The sequence below is a fragment of the Thamnophis sirtalis genome, unplaced genomic scaffold (genome assembly GCF_051295495.1).
Source record: "Thamnophis sirtalis isolate CommonGarterSnake01/CBP01778 unplaced genomic scaffold, rThaSir2_p1.2 scaffold_13, whole genome shotgun sequence".
NCBI classification, from domain to species: Eukaryota; Metazoa; Chordata; class Lepidosauria; order Squamata; family Natricidae; genus Thamnophis; species Thamnophis sirtalis.
In genome coordinates, this window is record NW_028261393.1 from 58,612,656 (window position 1) to 58,626,341 (window position 13,686).

Below are 13,686 nucleotides of genomic sequence, written 5' to 3' on the forward strand. Positions count from 1 at the left end.
GCCGGTGCGCGCTCCCCCGCCCGCCCGCGCGCCCGCGCTTCCCCTGCCCGGGCGGGGATACCTCGGATGGGAGGGAAGAAGGGAAGGAAGAGGGAGGGAGGGAGGGAGGGAGGGACGGCTGAATTCCAGCCGCGGTTCGCGGAGTTACACAACCCGTCGGGGCCGGATCGCGCGCGGCCGCTGCGAGTTTCCGAAGTCGATCCCGGCTCTGCGCTGACCAGGCTGCGCTTCTGCGGGCATCGGAGCTTCCCTTGCCAAGTTTCTCGGGAGACTTTTTGGAAGCGTCGCGGGGCTTTTGAGTGCGCTTTGGGTCCCTCGGCCTTTGCTCGCTTTGGGGTTCCCCTCGGGTCTCCCGGGAAAGCGGAGGAAGTCGCGATGGTCCGTTGGGGTTTCCCGCAGCCGGGCTCGGCGTCGGGAGCTCCCGCCTGGATGACCCGTCTCCCTAGGAGCTCCCGAGGCTGCCCGGTTGGCAGCTGAAAAGGGCCGCTTTTTCCTTTGGCCAAGCGAGATTTCAGCCTCCTCCTCCTCCTCCTCCTCCTCCTCCTCTTCTTCGCCTGGCTCCCAAAGTCAAGCCCGAAATCGTGGCCCCGAGCTTCGTGGCCGCCGGCGCTGGGAGCGGATCTGGAGATGCCAGGTAGGCAGGTGGGTCCTTCGTTGCGAGCAGGTGGCTTTGAGAAGGCAGAAAACAACCTCATCCCGATTCCCAAAAGGGCTTTTAAAAGACCCAAATAAAACCTGGACTTTCTTGTTTCTTTTTCCCCCCTTTAAAACCTTTCGATGCTCATCCAAGAAGCTTCTTCAGTTCTAACTTCAGAATCTTTAAGAAGAGATTGGATAAGCATTTGTCTGAAATGGTAGAGGGTTTCCTGTCTAAGCAGGGAGTTCGACTAGAAGACCTCCAAGGTCCCTCCCAACTCTTCCTTGGATGAGAAGCTAAATGTTTTCAAAGAAGAAAAAGCAAAACCCCAAGAAAGCCCAGATGCCTCTTGGGGGGTGGGGAAGAAACTCCGATACCTGGATAATTGAGAATCTCCATAGACCATAGACAATCCCCAAAGTCAAGGGGCTTGAGCAGGGGGGCTGGATTAGAGTTAGGGTTCGGGTTAGTGGAGGGGGCTGGACTAGAAGACCTCCAAGGTCCTTTTGACTCGATTCTGATTGATTCTGATTGTGATTCTTGGGACCCTCAATGCTTCGTGGTGGCTGTTTTCCTCTTTTGAGAACTCCTTCAGAGCGACCTATTGTCCAGGATGCAAACATGAGTAATTTAGTGATTCTACTCTTCAACTATTTCCCACTGAAAGAAACCTCAGGGGTTTCTATAAGGAATCCAGAAATAAATCAACTCTGAATCCATCCGACTGGCCGAATCAGAAATCAAGAACAGCATGGAGATTTAGGTTTAGGTCAATGGGGAGGGATAACGAGGGATGGAGGTGTTTTTCCAGGTAGGTTTTCATTCTGGATCTGATCTGAACCTAGGAAGAATAAAGGATGGAAGCCCCTTCGCTCTGCTTTTGGGGTGGAAAAGTGAGGAAAGTAATTCTGAATTTTAGAAGAAGTTGGAGACCACAAAAGATCTTAAAAGAAGCCTTTGGATTTTCTACTCTGCCTCCGTTGCTGCAGGAAGTGGTTGGTTTTTAGGAGACTTACGGAGAGAAATTTGTTTGGATGGCTGGTCTAGGGAAGAGAAGGACCAGGGGAGACAGGAGAGCAGCCTTCCGATATTTGAAGGGCTGCCACAGAGAGGAGGGGGTCAAGCTATTCTCCAAGGCATCCAAAGGCCGGAGAAGGAATAATGGATGGAAACTGAGCAAGGAGAGCTTCAACCAGGAAATAAGGAGAAAATTTCTGACAGTGAGAGCAATCAAAACAGAAGTTGCCTTCGGAAGTTATGGGAGCTTCATCCCTGGAAGCTTTTAAGAAGAGACTAGACTGCCATTGGTCAAAAATGGTGTAGGGTCTTCTGCTTGAGTTGTGGGGGGGAGGGTGGAACTAGATGACCTACAAGGTCCCTTCCAACTCTGTGAATCTGTTAATGTTCTAACATGACCGTTGGATCTGCCTGTCCCCCTAAAGACAGACGCTGGGATTAAAAAGAAAATTTGTTACTTCTCCCAGCCTCATTTTATCTACTGTGTAGATAAACTGCTGTGTTCCAGCGGTTACCAAACCGCTGGAAGCTTTAAATAGGTGTCATTTTTCCAGCTGGCTTAAGAACTGATTAGGAGCACACAGTGTGCATCGATTGAACCCGATACCCTGGCTGATTATTGGCTGACCAAAGTTGTCGATCAGTTTTCCTTTTCTTTTTTCCCCGGCTGTTGTTCAGAGGGTGTGAGGAGGTTGTGCCCAGGTGACTCACGGGGGTGTCATCCTAAGCAACCTCTTTCCCAGGGAACCCATCCTGATTTATAGGACATTCAGAATGTCAGGTCAAGAGCTGTCAAAGCTGCCTTTTCTTTAAAAAAAAAACCTGGTTTATTTCTATATTTTCACATTACATACGGAAGTACTTATTGTACTTATATATAACAGTATTTTTTCCCTGTCCTAATTTCTACCTCCACTATCCAACCATTTGTAAAACAAGCCCCATGTTCAAAAATACTCTTCTTTTTCTTTTAATTTTAGAGTCGGTTTGTCCATTTCTGCACAATCTATTTTTTTAAAAAATTTCATCTTCTTCTGTTGGTGTTTCTTCATTTTTCCGTTACTCTGCACGTACAATTCTTGCTGCTGTCAAAACATGTAATATTAAATATAGATTCCCTTTATCGTATTTTCCCAGTTTTATGCCTAACAAAAAATATCTCTGGCTTATAATCTATCTGCTGCAATTTTGAAGGCACCGTAAGTGGGGAAGAATTAAATTCTGGAGGGAATTGAAAAAGGAGAAGATGGTTTGGGTAGTCCCGCCAAAAGTACAGGCAATCCTCGGCATATGACCGCAAGAGAGCCCAACACTTCTGTTGCTAAATGAAACATTTGTTAAGTGAGTTTTGCTCTGTTTTACGATCATTCTCCCCATGGTCGTTAAGTGAATCTGGTTTCCCCGTGGACTCGGCTTGTCAGAAGGTCACAAAAGGGGATCACGTGACCCCAGGACATGGCAATGGTTGTAAATACGAGTCCATTGCCTCTCTTATCCTTGATCAGGTGATCAGAGAGATGCTACAACCGTCATAATTACGAGAAATGGTCATAAGTCACTTTTTTCCAGTGATGTTGTAACTTTGGTCACTAAATGAACCATTGTAAGTCCAGGACTCTCTGTAACGCCTTTTGCTTGAGCGAAGCTGCCTTGGGAGGGAGGCTGAGGACTGAGGTCACTTTCCCTGCTACAAGGAAAGTGTGTCTTGGATGTTTTGTTGGCAAACGTACTTCGTAGACCTTTAGTGTTGGCTCGAACCGTGAGATGTGCAGCATATTACTTTAATAAATAAATAGACCTTGTTTATTAACCTTTAATAAACAAAGAAATAATTGTTTATTCACCTTTAATAAATAAATAGATCTTATTTATTAACCTTTAATTAATAAATACATGTGTGAGAAGGTCTTTAAACTGTCCTGAATGGTGAATCTTCTAAGAAGGGAGTGTAATATTAATTCTGTTGTTGTTAGTTGCGAAGTCATGTCTGACCCATCGTGACCCCATGGACAACGTTCCTCCAGGCCTTCCTGTCCTCTCCCATCCCCTGGAGTCCATTGACTGCTTCTGTGTCTCCATCCAGCCACCTCCTTCTCTGCCATCCCCTTCTTCTTCTTTTGCCCTCCATCCTTCCCAGCATGAGGCTCTTCTCCAGGGAGTCCTTCCTTCTCATTAGGTGGCCAAAGTCTTTGAGTTTCCTCTTCAGGATCTGGCCTGAGAGCAGTCAGGATTTAATCTCCTCTAGGACTGACCGGTTGGATGGCCTTGCAGTCCAAGGGACTCAATGCAGGAATCTCCTCCAGCACCAGAGTCCAAAGGCCTCCATTCTTTGGTGCTCAGCCTTCCTTATGGTCCAACCTTCACAGCCACCCATTGCAACTGTAAGAGCCATTACAAGGCTAATATTACAAGGACTTTATTTTGGCCTGCAAAGGGGGAGCAGCTTTGATCTAATTAATGAGACATGATGTTCCATTTGTTTAGACTTTGAAATGTCAGAAATCTACCTTTGTGTGTGTGTGTGTTTTAAACCTACAAACAGATAGTTGGAGTAGCTGGTCTTAAGAGATGAGACTATTTTTTACCCACTCTTGGGGTTTATGATAGGGTTCACCCTAATAGTCAGAATGTTAATTGCTTTGATGAATTTAAAACTAGCTAAATCTGGATGAATTTGTGTATGGAAACGTCAGTTGTGGAAGTTGCCAACCACAACTTCCTTCCCGCAACACACACAGACACACAGACACAAAGCCTGTTTCTAGATGATGCATAAATGTTACGCAGCGCAGATATTCTTTTAGGAGTGATATCCTATCTCATGTGCAACACCGTGACCTCTTCGAACTGGGGGAAATACAAAATCATAATACATAAACTGTTCACTAGGATGTTTTTTACATATATTTTTTCCTAGTATTTTAGTTTAAAATTATGTTTCTCTTCTCTCTATTGCCTAGCTACTATTTTTTATTTAAAAACTGATTATTCTGCCAGTGAATCAATCATAATCTTACACACGTTTTCAGGTTCTGGCTGCACAGAAGGGAAATTGTTTTGATATGGGGGTCCCAAGGGGTCCTTGTTTGGTATACGGACTAAGGTCCCTGTCTCCCACCCCCTTATACAAGCAACAATCCAATAGGATGTGAGCCAGGCCTTCTACCTCTGCCGCTCGGCAAATGCAGAGACCCTCATTGTAGGGTATAGAATGGAATCTCCCACATCTGACCTAAGATATTTTGGCAGTTGTAACCTAAATAGCTATTTCAGCTTTAGAGTATTTGGAATCTAAGCTCTAATAATAAAATCAGCGTACAGCAGTTTTGGACAAAGCTACAGTGAAATGAGGGGGGGATGCATTATACAAGGAAAAAACTTCTTTCCTCCCCCAACAAAAAGGTTGTGAAACTGTCATCGCCACAGACGGATCAGGTGTTGAAAATCCGTAGCCTTATAACGAATACTTATTCTCCATCGTAATTTGCACGGTCAGCTTATGGTATTTGGGTCTGTGCCAGAAAGGCCAATAGATTACAGAGGCGATGATGGGCAGGGCTGAATTGTAACCAGGTTACAGGGTAACTTCAATAAAAGCCGATCTATGTTATTAAAGCAAATGTTGTAGACGTTTGGCACCTAAAAATTCCTCTTTTTTTATTTGGATAAAGAAGATATTTGAGTCAGAATTTCAGCAGAAGAGTTTCAAAAGGCAATTCCTTGAGACGGCAGCTTTCTTGGGAAGACTTTCAAAATGGTCCAAGTTTGAAATCATTTTTCAAACATTTTTAGTCCAGCCAGCAGTTTTATGATTTCTGATTGGGCTTCATAAACATATTAACTAGAGACAACTCTGCTAATTCTTGAGATCATCCAAGGTCAGCTAGATATTGCCACCTCAAAATTAGATCTGGATCCCTTAAAAACCACCACCACGAAACTGTAAGCAAGAAAACAACCAAGCTCAGCACCAAGGACTCCATAGTTGTCTTCTTCCTCCCCCTCCTCCTCCTCCTCCTCCTCCTCCTCCTCCTCCTCCTCCTCCTCCTTGCAAACCTCACTCCCTTCCATCACTGATGTTGTTACCTTGTTGGGGTAATGAAAGATCCGCAGGAAAGCCTCCAAGCTCAGAGAGCCCCCAGGGCCCCCCATTTCAACCCTGAACCACAAATATTCTCCTTTATTCTATCAATCTATTCTATCATATATTTGGCTAAGTGGCCCCTTTGGCATCCCAAATAAAATGAATTGACACATTTCTCTATTTAGGACGGCTGAGGGATTTTCAGCACCTTTTCCTAACCATTTTCAAGGCCTTTTTTTGCAGGTGCCTCCAATTCTATTCCAAAAGTGGTTTCGGTTAGGATTACATTTTTCCTCTTTCAAGCTCATAATTATTTAATGTGCCTTACCGGATGTGTGATGAAGCAACGAAGGGTAGCAGTTGTAAAACTCAGCTTCTCATTAGAAACAACATGATTGTCAACAAACTAAGGATTTATAGCACTGTCTTACAGGTAGAGAAGAGTGCTCTGTGTTTTGTGTGTGTGTGTGTGTGTGTGTGTGTAAAATCTATTGTCGGTCCAATAAAACAAGATTCTCCGGTCAACACAATATAAAAAAGTATTGAGTTAATACTTGAGTTAACCAGAGTTAATACTCTGGTTAAAGTGCACAGAAAATCAACAAGGATGATTAGGAGGCTGGAAGCTAAAACTTATGAATAATGGTTGCAGGAATTGGGTATGTCTAGTTTATTTATTTTTTAAAGGAAGGACTAGGGGTGATATGATAGCCGCCTTCCGATATCTCAGGGGCTGCCACAAAAAAAGAGGGAGTCAAGCTATTCTCCAGAGCACCTGAAGACAGGACAAGAAGCAATGGGTGGAAACTAATCAAGGAGGGAAGCAACCTAGAACCAAGGAGGAATTTCCTGACAGAATAATTAATCAGTGGAATAACTGGCCTCCAGAAGTTGTGGGTTCTCCATCACTGGAGGCTTTCAAAAGGAGAATAGAAGATAATTTGTCTGGAATGGCAGAGAGTCTCCTGCTTGAGCAGGAGGTTGGACTAGAAGACCTCCAAGGGCCCTTCCAACTATGTTCTAAGATTGGATTCAGTCCAAAATAGAAAATATCGTGTTTCTGGGAGAGAGCAACATTGCGTTCAGATCATGGAAGACCCTGAAAGCTAAAAGTTCTTTGTATGAAAGGAGAATTTTCTCCCTACGTTGTAGACTTGGAAGTGTGTCCCGTTTCCTCAAATTCTTCTGAAATGACAACATCTCAACCCAGATTGGTGTTTCCTCAACCGTAACTGTTTGAAGATGTGCGGACTTCAAGAATTTCCCAGCTGGTGTGGGAAATACGCAGCATTGCATCCCATTGGTTCTCTTTTGGGTAGCCTGCACCTAACCAACTGCATTTTTAAAAATTGCATTTGATGTGTGACGGGTGAATCTCTTTTGCATGGAGCTCTGTGCAGGGATGACTCCGCTCTGTTTAATCCTATTAGGCTTGAAGGAATGAAGTGTGCCTAGACTTGCTTTTTCCGTGTGGCAGAAAAGGTATGCACTGCTTCCTGCCTCAGTGAGAACTAGAACATTGTTCTTCTACCTCGTTAAATGCAGCAGGTTTGAGCCTGAGAATCCGTAGCTGTCTGTAAGTGGCTAGATAAACTCCTGGAGGTTTTCTCTAGCAATTGATCAATCGCTACAGGTAATCCTTGATTTAGGACCACAATTGCCATTGCTGGACAGAGCAGTTGCTAAGTGAGTCTGTCTGACTTTATGACCTTTTTGGCTAGGGTCAATGTGGGAGGTGACCAGGCTGAGATGAAGGGTCAAATGCGTCATCAGTCATGAGTCCCTGCATGCCCGCAAGAGATCTAAGTCAACCTTATCTCCCGCTCATTTCCCTTGACTGTTAGTTGGCCAGGTACTTGTGGAAAGCTTTAGGTTGCCTTAAATCTTTATATTCATTTGAACTGCCTGAATCTCCTGATTTCCCCAGGGCTTGACAGTTGTTAAGAGAATCACTGCAGTTGCTAAGTGGAACATGTTGTCATTAAGCAAATCCAGGTTCTCTCATTGACTTCCTTCTCTCCACTCACTCCCTGTCCTTCCTTCCTTTTCTCCCCTCCCTCCCTTTTCTTCCTTCCTTCCTTCCTTCCTTCCTTCCTTCCTTCCTTCCTCCCTCCCTCCCTCCCTCCCTCCCTTCCTTCCTTTCCAGTTTTACCATGCCTCTGTGTGCAACAGGTTACCAGTTTGGGAGATGAAAAAGCATTACTCATTCCACCTCTAGCCCAGATAATTTCCTGGAAGACAAGAACAAAGCGTCACCCTGCCAAAGATGTAAGGCACCGAAGTCTGAAGTAATGAGTTCTCAACGGAGGAATATTTAGGAACAGCGTATACAGAATATATCCAACGCTTCCTCTTTTTGCTAGAGAACGAAAACAACTTGAAAATGGGTAGCCTGCAGCCCAGATTTGTCGCTTGATAAAACAGGCCTGAGAATTTGGATTACTCAGGAAGAGCTTTGCCGAAAGAGAATGCTCCACAGGAAGTCTAATTTTCTGTCCTCCAGGAAGTTACTTGATCTAACAGAATAACAGAAGAGTTGGAAGGGACCTTGGAGGTCTTCTAGTCCAACCCCCTGCTCAGGCAGGAAACCCTATTCCATTTGAGACAAATGGCTCTTAAAAACCTCCAGTGATGAGGCACCCAGAACTTCTGGAGGAAAGCTGTTGGTTGATGGTTGTTACTATTACTGAAATTTCTCCTTAGTTCTAGGTTGCTTCTCTCCTTGATGAGTTTCCAACCGATTCTCCAAAGCACCTGAAGGCAGAAGAAGAAGTCACGGATGGGAACGAATCAAGGAGAGAACTTAATTAATCAGTTGAACAACTTTCCTCCAGAAGTTGTGGGAGCTTCATCACCGGAGGTTTTTAAGAAGAGACTGGACAGCCACTTGCCTCAGATTGTATAGGTCTCCTACTTGAGCAGGGGATGGACTAGGAGACCCTCCAGGGTCCCCCCCACCTCTCTTCTGATTCTACTGATACCGGGGCACAATGTTAGTTCTCCAGCTGTTGCGATGGGGGTTGAAGTAGCTCTGACCCATCAGGAAGAAAAGGTCCACTCCTGGATTAGAAGCCGCCTGGTCCTTGAACTTCATAAGACTCCCTTTGAATTGTTCCACGCATTCCCAAACGCCGAGTGATTCAAACTCAACCGGTAACGCAGGTGTTACCTGTTCTACCGCTGCCAACTTGGAAGGGAAGAAGGAACTGTTTATTGCAAAGACACATGGATTGGCATTCTTGTTTCCACCATTGGGTGGTTGTTGCTTTTTATTTGGTGTGCCCTTTGGAGCATGTTTGCGTGGGAAAGTGTTGCATTCACCAGAAATAATATTGAAAGTGAAGATAGGGCTGACTGCCAGGAGTGAACCGGGCTGCGCAGCCACTGCGGTGACCATAATCTGGCTGAACAATCATGCTCTGCTACGGGATATGGGCTACGGTTCCTCAAGTTGGACACGATCCATTTATTCAGACTTCAGAATTGCTGAGAAAGTAAGGAGAATGGCATCCATCCACCTTGAGGGCGCCCTGCCCCTCCCCAACTGAGGGAGGCTAACCGAGACAGTTGATAACTAGGCTGATGTGTTTGAGAAGGATTTCTGAAGAAGCACCGAAGAACGTTTCTTCTGGAAGCACAGATGTTTTGAGAAGCAGATGTCAATGAGAAGTTCAGGTTGATTCAGTGACTATAACTGAGCTCAGATGAAGAGAATGTTTTGTTGTTAGTGGTGAAGCTGTGTCCGACCCATCGCGACCCCAAGGACCATCTTCCCCCAGGTCTTCCTGTCCTCTACCATCCTCTGGAGTCCATCTGAGCTCATGCCTACTGGTGCCTCGGGTGGCTCAATCCAGCCAGAAGAGAATATAGTGGTTTTAAAAAAAATAATATTTGGGGGTTTAGATCGCAGTCAGGATGAGCAAGGACAAGGAACTGTGGGAGTTGTAGGTCCAAGGCGCCTGGTGTGCCTATGGTTGCCTTCCTCCGATGTAGGTAGATTCCACCTTTGGCACTGAATCTGTTGCGTGTATTTCCACAACCTGCATTTAGAACACACAGAGGACACTCAGATGACGCTCTCCTGTTACATTATTTAAATTTTAATGCCAGATGATGAAATTATCACACAGGGAAGAAGTTAATATGTAAATAGCTTGCCTGTTAAAACACCGGGAGTCATATTCCACCACAAAGGAGAATGGTTGAATTTGATTTATGACTCTGCAAGGAAGAAACAAGGCAAAGATAGATAATTGCTCTTCCCTTTGATGTCCAAGGTGACGTATCTTCATGCTTTGAAGTCAGCTACGTTGTCTGTCAGAGCCCCCAACGTGGTGTATGTAGGTTGCGTTCCCTGCTTTCCTCCTCTTAAAAGATTTTATTATAAGTTTATTAAAAAGTAACTTCCCATCTTTCCCTAATATGAACTGAGCAGTTTAAAGAAGCCACATCAATGTTGTTTAAACTAACCACATTAACCAGGCTTAATCCGACTGGGTAACATGACAACCTGTGATTAATTTTAAAAAACGGCAAAATGTTCTACACAACGCCCATCTGTGGGACAGGTGGGAGGAGAGCAGCTTGGTCACTGTTGTTAATGGTCCTCCTGCATCCAGGAAGTTGTTTACCTCCTTCCATCCAGACCATAATTGTGTTTACATATTGTGCTAAGGCAAGCCGGGCTGCTTTTCCTGACCTGAAAGCATTGTTAGATGTTGGACAACACAAGATTTCATCCCAACTGGAGGTGATTCGGTCTTGCTTTTGCACCTCCTGGGACCAGCTATCTCCAGTTGAACCCTTCCATTCGTCCAGATCCAACAAGGACGGGGTCTCTTAGAATAATACGGTTGGAAGGGACCTTCTAGGTCGTCTAGTCCAACCCCCCCCCCACACACTCAAGCAGGAGACCCTACACCATTTCTGACCGATGGCAGTCCAGTCTCTTCTTGAAAGCTTCCAGTGATGAAACTCCCATAACTTCTGTTCCATGGGTTGATTGCTCTCATTGTCAGAAAATTTCTCCCTATTTCTAGGTTGAATCTCTCCTTGTTCAGTTTCCATCCATTATTCCTTGTTCGGCCTTCAGATGCTTTGCAGAATAGCTGGGAAACCCCCCCCCCCCACTCTGGGGCAGCCTCTCAAGTGTTAGAACACTGCTATCGTGTCTCCCCTGGTCCTTCTCTTCACTAGACTAGCCATGCCTGGTTCCTGCAACCTTTCATCATATGTTTTAGCCTCCTATCCCCTCATCATCTCTGTGGCTCTTCTCTGCACTCTTTCTAAAGTCTCAACATCTTTTTTACAATGTCGAGTTTCTTCTAATTTTTATTTGAATTTTTCGATCTTTTTCGTCGCGCTGTGATGACGTCAAAGGCGCGATTTTGTCGATCGCGCTTTTGCCGTCCGCGCTTTTGACGGGTCACGGAAGCTCCCACAATCTCTGAAGGCAACTTCAGTTCCACTGGTTGATTGTTCTCACTGTCAGAAAATCCCTCCTCATTTCTAGGTTGAATTTCTCCTTGGTCAGAATCCAACCCTTGTTCCTTGTCTGGCCTTCGGGGCCTTTGGAGAATAGCTTGACCTCCGTCTTCATTGACATATTGAGCCAGTGCTAGGTTAGGTCTCCTTCTCAAACAGTGTGAGATATTACAGAATCTGGGATTCTTTATTGAAAAGGTCACATGCATTTTTAACTTCTGCTTCTAGCATGGTGCGGTGCCTTCGTTGCCCATTAACTCATTGGGTTTGACAGTGCGCTACGGCTGAATAAATTAACTCCTCCTGAGCGCACGCGAATGGAGGGATTTGCTGCATTTAAGGCAGAATAATTTGGGGGGTGGGATGTATTTTTGGACAATTGAATGCTCTGGATAAATTCCTGCACCTCCGGATTTGAAGAAGGGTCTAATTTAAAATACCTGGTGGGGATGAACACCTGGAGAGCTGCTTAAGTTTTGGTAGGACTGCAGAGTTTCTAGCTCCCTTTGGAACTCAGGTTCTTCTCACCTGTTGTAATTGTGGAGAATGGCAATTTGCACGTGGTGATGAAAAGTGGCAGGAGGGAATTGAAGAAACAAACAGAGAATGACGGATCCTGTGGAGTTCGCTCCGTGCTGAGTCATATTATTTTCTTACTCGACTTGTCTTATTGCCCAGCCAATTAAGGTGTAGATGCACTTTAAATTCAACATATGGAAGCCTGAGGTATTTGTTATGTAGCATGTACAACAAGCACAAGCCGCATAATGTGTGGTCAGGACTCATCCTTAAGTACTGAAAGGTTAATTCAGGTCAATTTAGCAGAGGCTTTGAGAGGCTGCTCCGTGTTCTGAAAGAAAGCTGCTCCTTTGATTTGACAGGTGGACTTTTATGATTTGCAGATTTTGTTCTTTTGGAAAAAAAAAAGTCATTGGCCAAACGGATTGTAGCAATTTAGACCTAAATGCATTGAATAGACCTAAATGGTATTGTACTCGGAGGTATTGTGCACAGGTGCACCTATCCTTGACTTATGACCAAAATTAGGACAAGAATAATGAGAGTTGAAAGGGACCTTGGAGGTCTTCTAGTCCAATCCGCTGCTCAAGCAGGAGACCCTATGATTTCAGGCAAATGCCCGGTCTCTTTTTAAAAGCCACAAGGGATGGAGCACCAGAGGTGGGTTGTTGCCAGCGGTACGGCCTCTTCGGTGCATGCGCTCACAGTTGCCAGGAAATGACGCCCAGAAAACATGCTGTGGCGACTGGGGAAACGGTTTGGGGGCGTGGCCAGCCTGGGTGGCTGCCGGTTCTGCCATCCAGGCCAACATTCCACTACCCTTCGCCTGAACCGGTGCGAACCGATAGCAACCCACCTCTGTGGAGCCCCCACAACCTCTGGAGGTGAATTGTCCTCCCTCTGAGGAAGTTTCTCCTTAATTCCAGGTTGCTTCTCTCTTTGATTAGTTTCCATCCATTGTTTCTTGTTCTGCCCTCTGGTGCTTTGGAGAATAATTTGATCACCTCTTCTTTGGGGAAGCCTCTCAAATATTGGAAGACTGCTATCATGTCACCCCTAGTCCTTCTATTTATTAACCTAGACATGCCCAGTTCCTGCAACCGTTCTTCATATGTTTTAGCCTCCAGGCCCCTAATCATCTTTGCTGCTCTTCTCTGCACTCTTTCCAGAGTCTCAATATTCTTTTTTTTTAATATTGTGGTGATCAAAACTGGAGGCAGGATTGGATGTGTGTCTTACCAAGGCCTTATAAAGTGCTTCTTCGTGTGATCTTGAGTCTATCCTTCTGTTGATGCAACTTCTTTTTATTTTGATTATTTCACTTTTAAAAGATGGCTAAAATTTTTGACCCCACTCTAAAAAAGGAAGAAAAGAACAAAACAGTGGTTTGTTGTTGTTACTTGCGAAGTTGGGTCTGACCCCATGGACAACGTTCCTCCAGGCCTTCCTGTCCTCTACCATCCCCCAGAGTCCATTGAAGCTCACGCCAACTGCTTGGGTGACTGCATCCAGCCACCTCCTTCTCTGCCGTCCCCTTCTTCTTCTTCTTCTGCCCTCCATCCTTCCCAGCATGAGGCTCTTCTCCAGGGAGTCCTTCCTCCTTCTCATCAGGTGGCCAAAGTCTTTGAGTTTCCTCGTCAGGATCTGGCCTTCTAAAGAGCAGTCAGGGTGGATCTCCTCTAGGACTGACCGGTTGGATGGCCTTGCAGTCCAAGGGACTCAATGCAGGAGTCTTCTCCAGCACCCGAGTTCTTTGGCGCTCAGCCTTCGTTTTATGGTCCAACTTTCAAAAACAGTGGTTAAAGAGCAAGAAAGACTGGTTGTTTCTTGTTTTAGATATAATACCCTATTGTGTCTCTCTCTACCCCTGTTTCAAACACCACTGAAGGGAGATGCAGAAGGAGGTTTAGCCCTGGGCCAGGAGTGTTTCTGCTAGCGTTTTTTT

At 45.2% G+C, this 13,686-nt stretch overlaps 1 protein-coding gene across 2 annotated transcripts in view; it reads left to right on the forward strand.

The window, feature by feature from the left end:
• Positions 1-246: 246 nt before the first annotated feature.
• PASD1 (PAS domain containing repressor 1) overlaps positions 247-13,686 on the forward strand; it is a 45,644-nt gene continuing 32,204 nt past the window's right edge. For both annotated transcript variants that reach the window (XM_087728448.1, XM_087728449.1), the window contains exon 1: positions 247-634. The gene's annotated coding sequence lies outside the window, so the exon portion shown is untranslated. The remainder of the gene's footprint in view (positions 635-13,686) is intronic.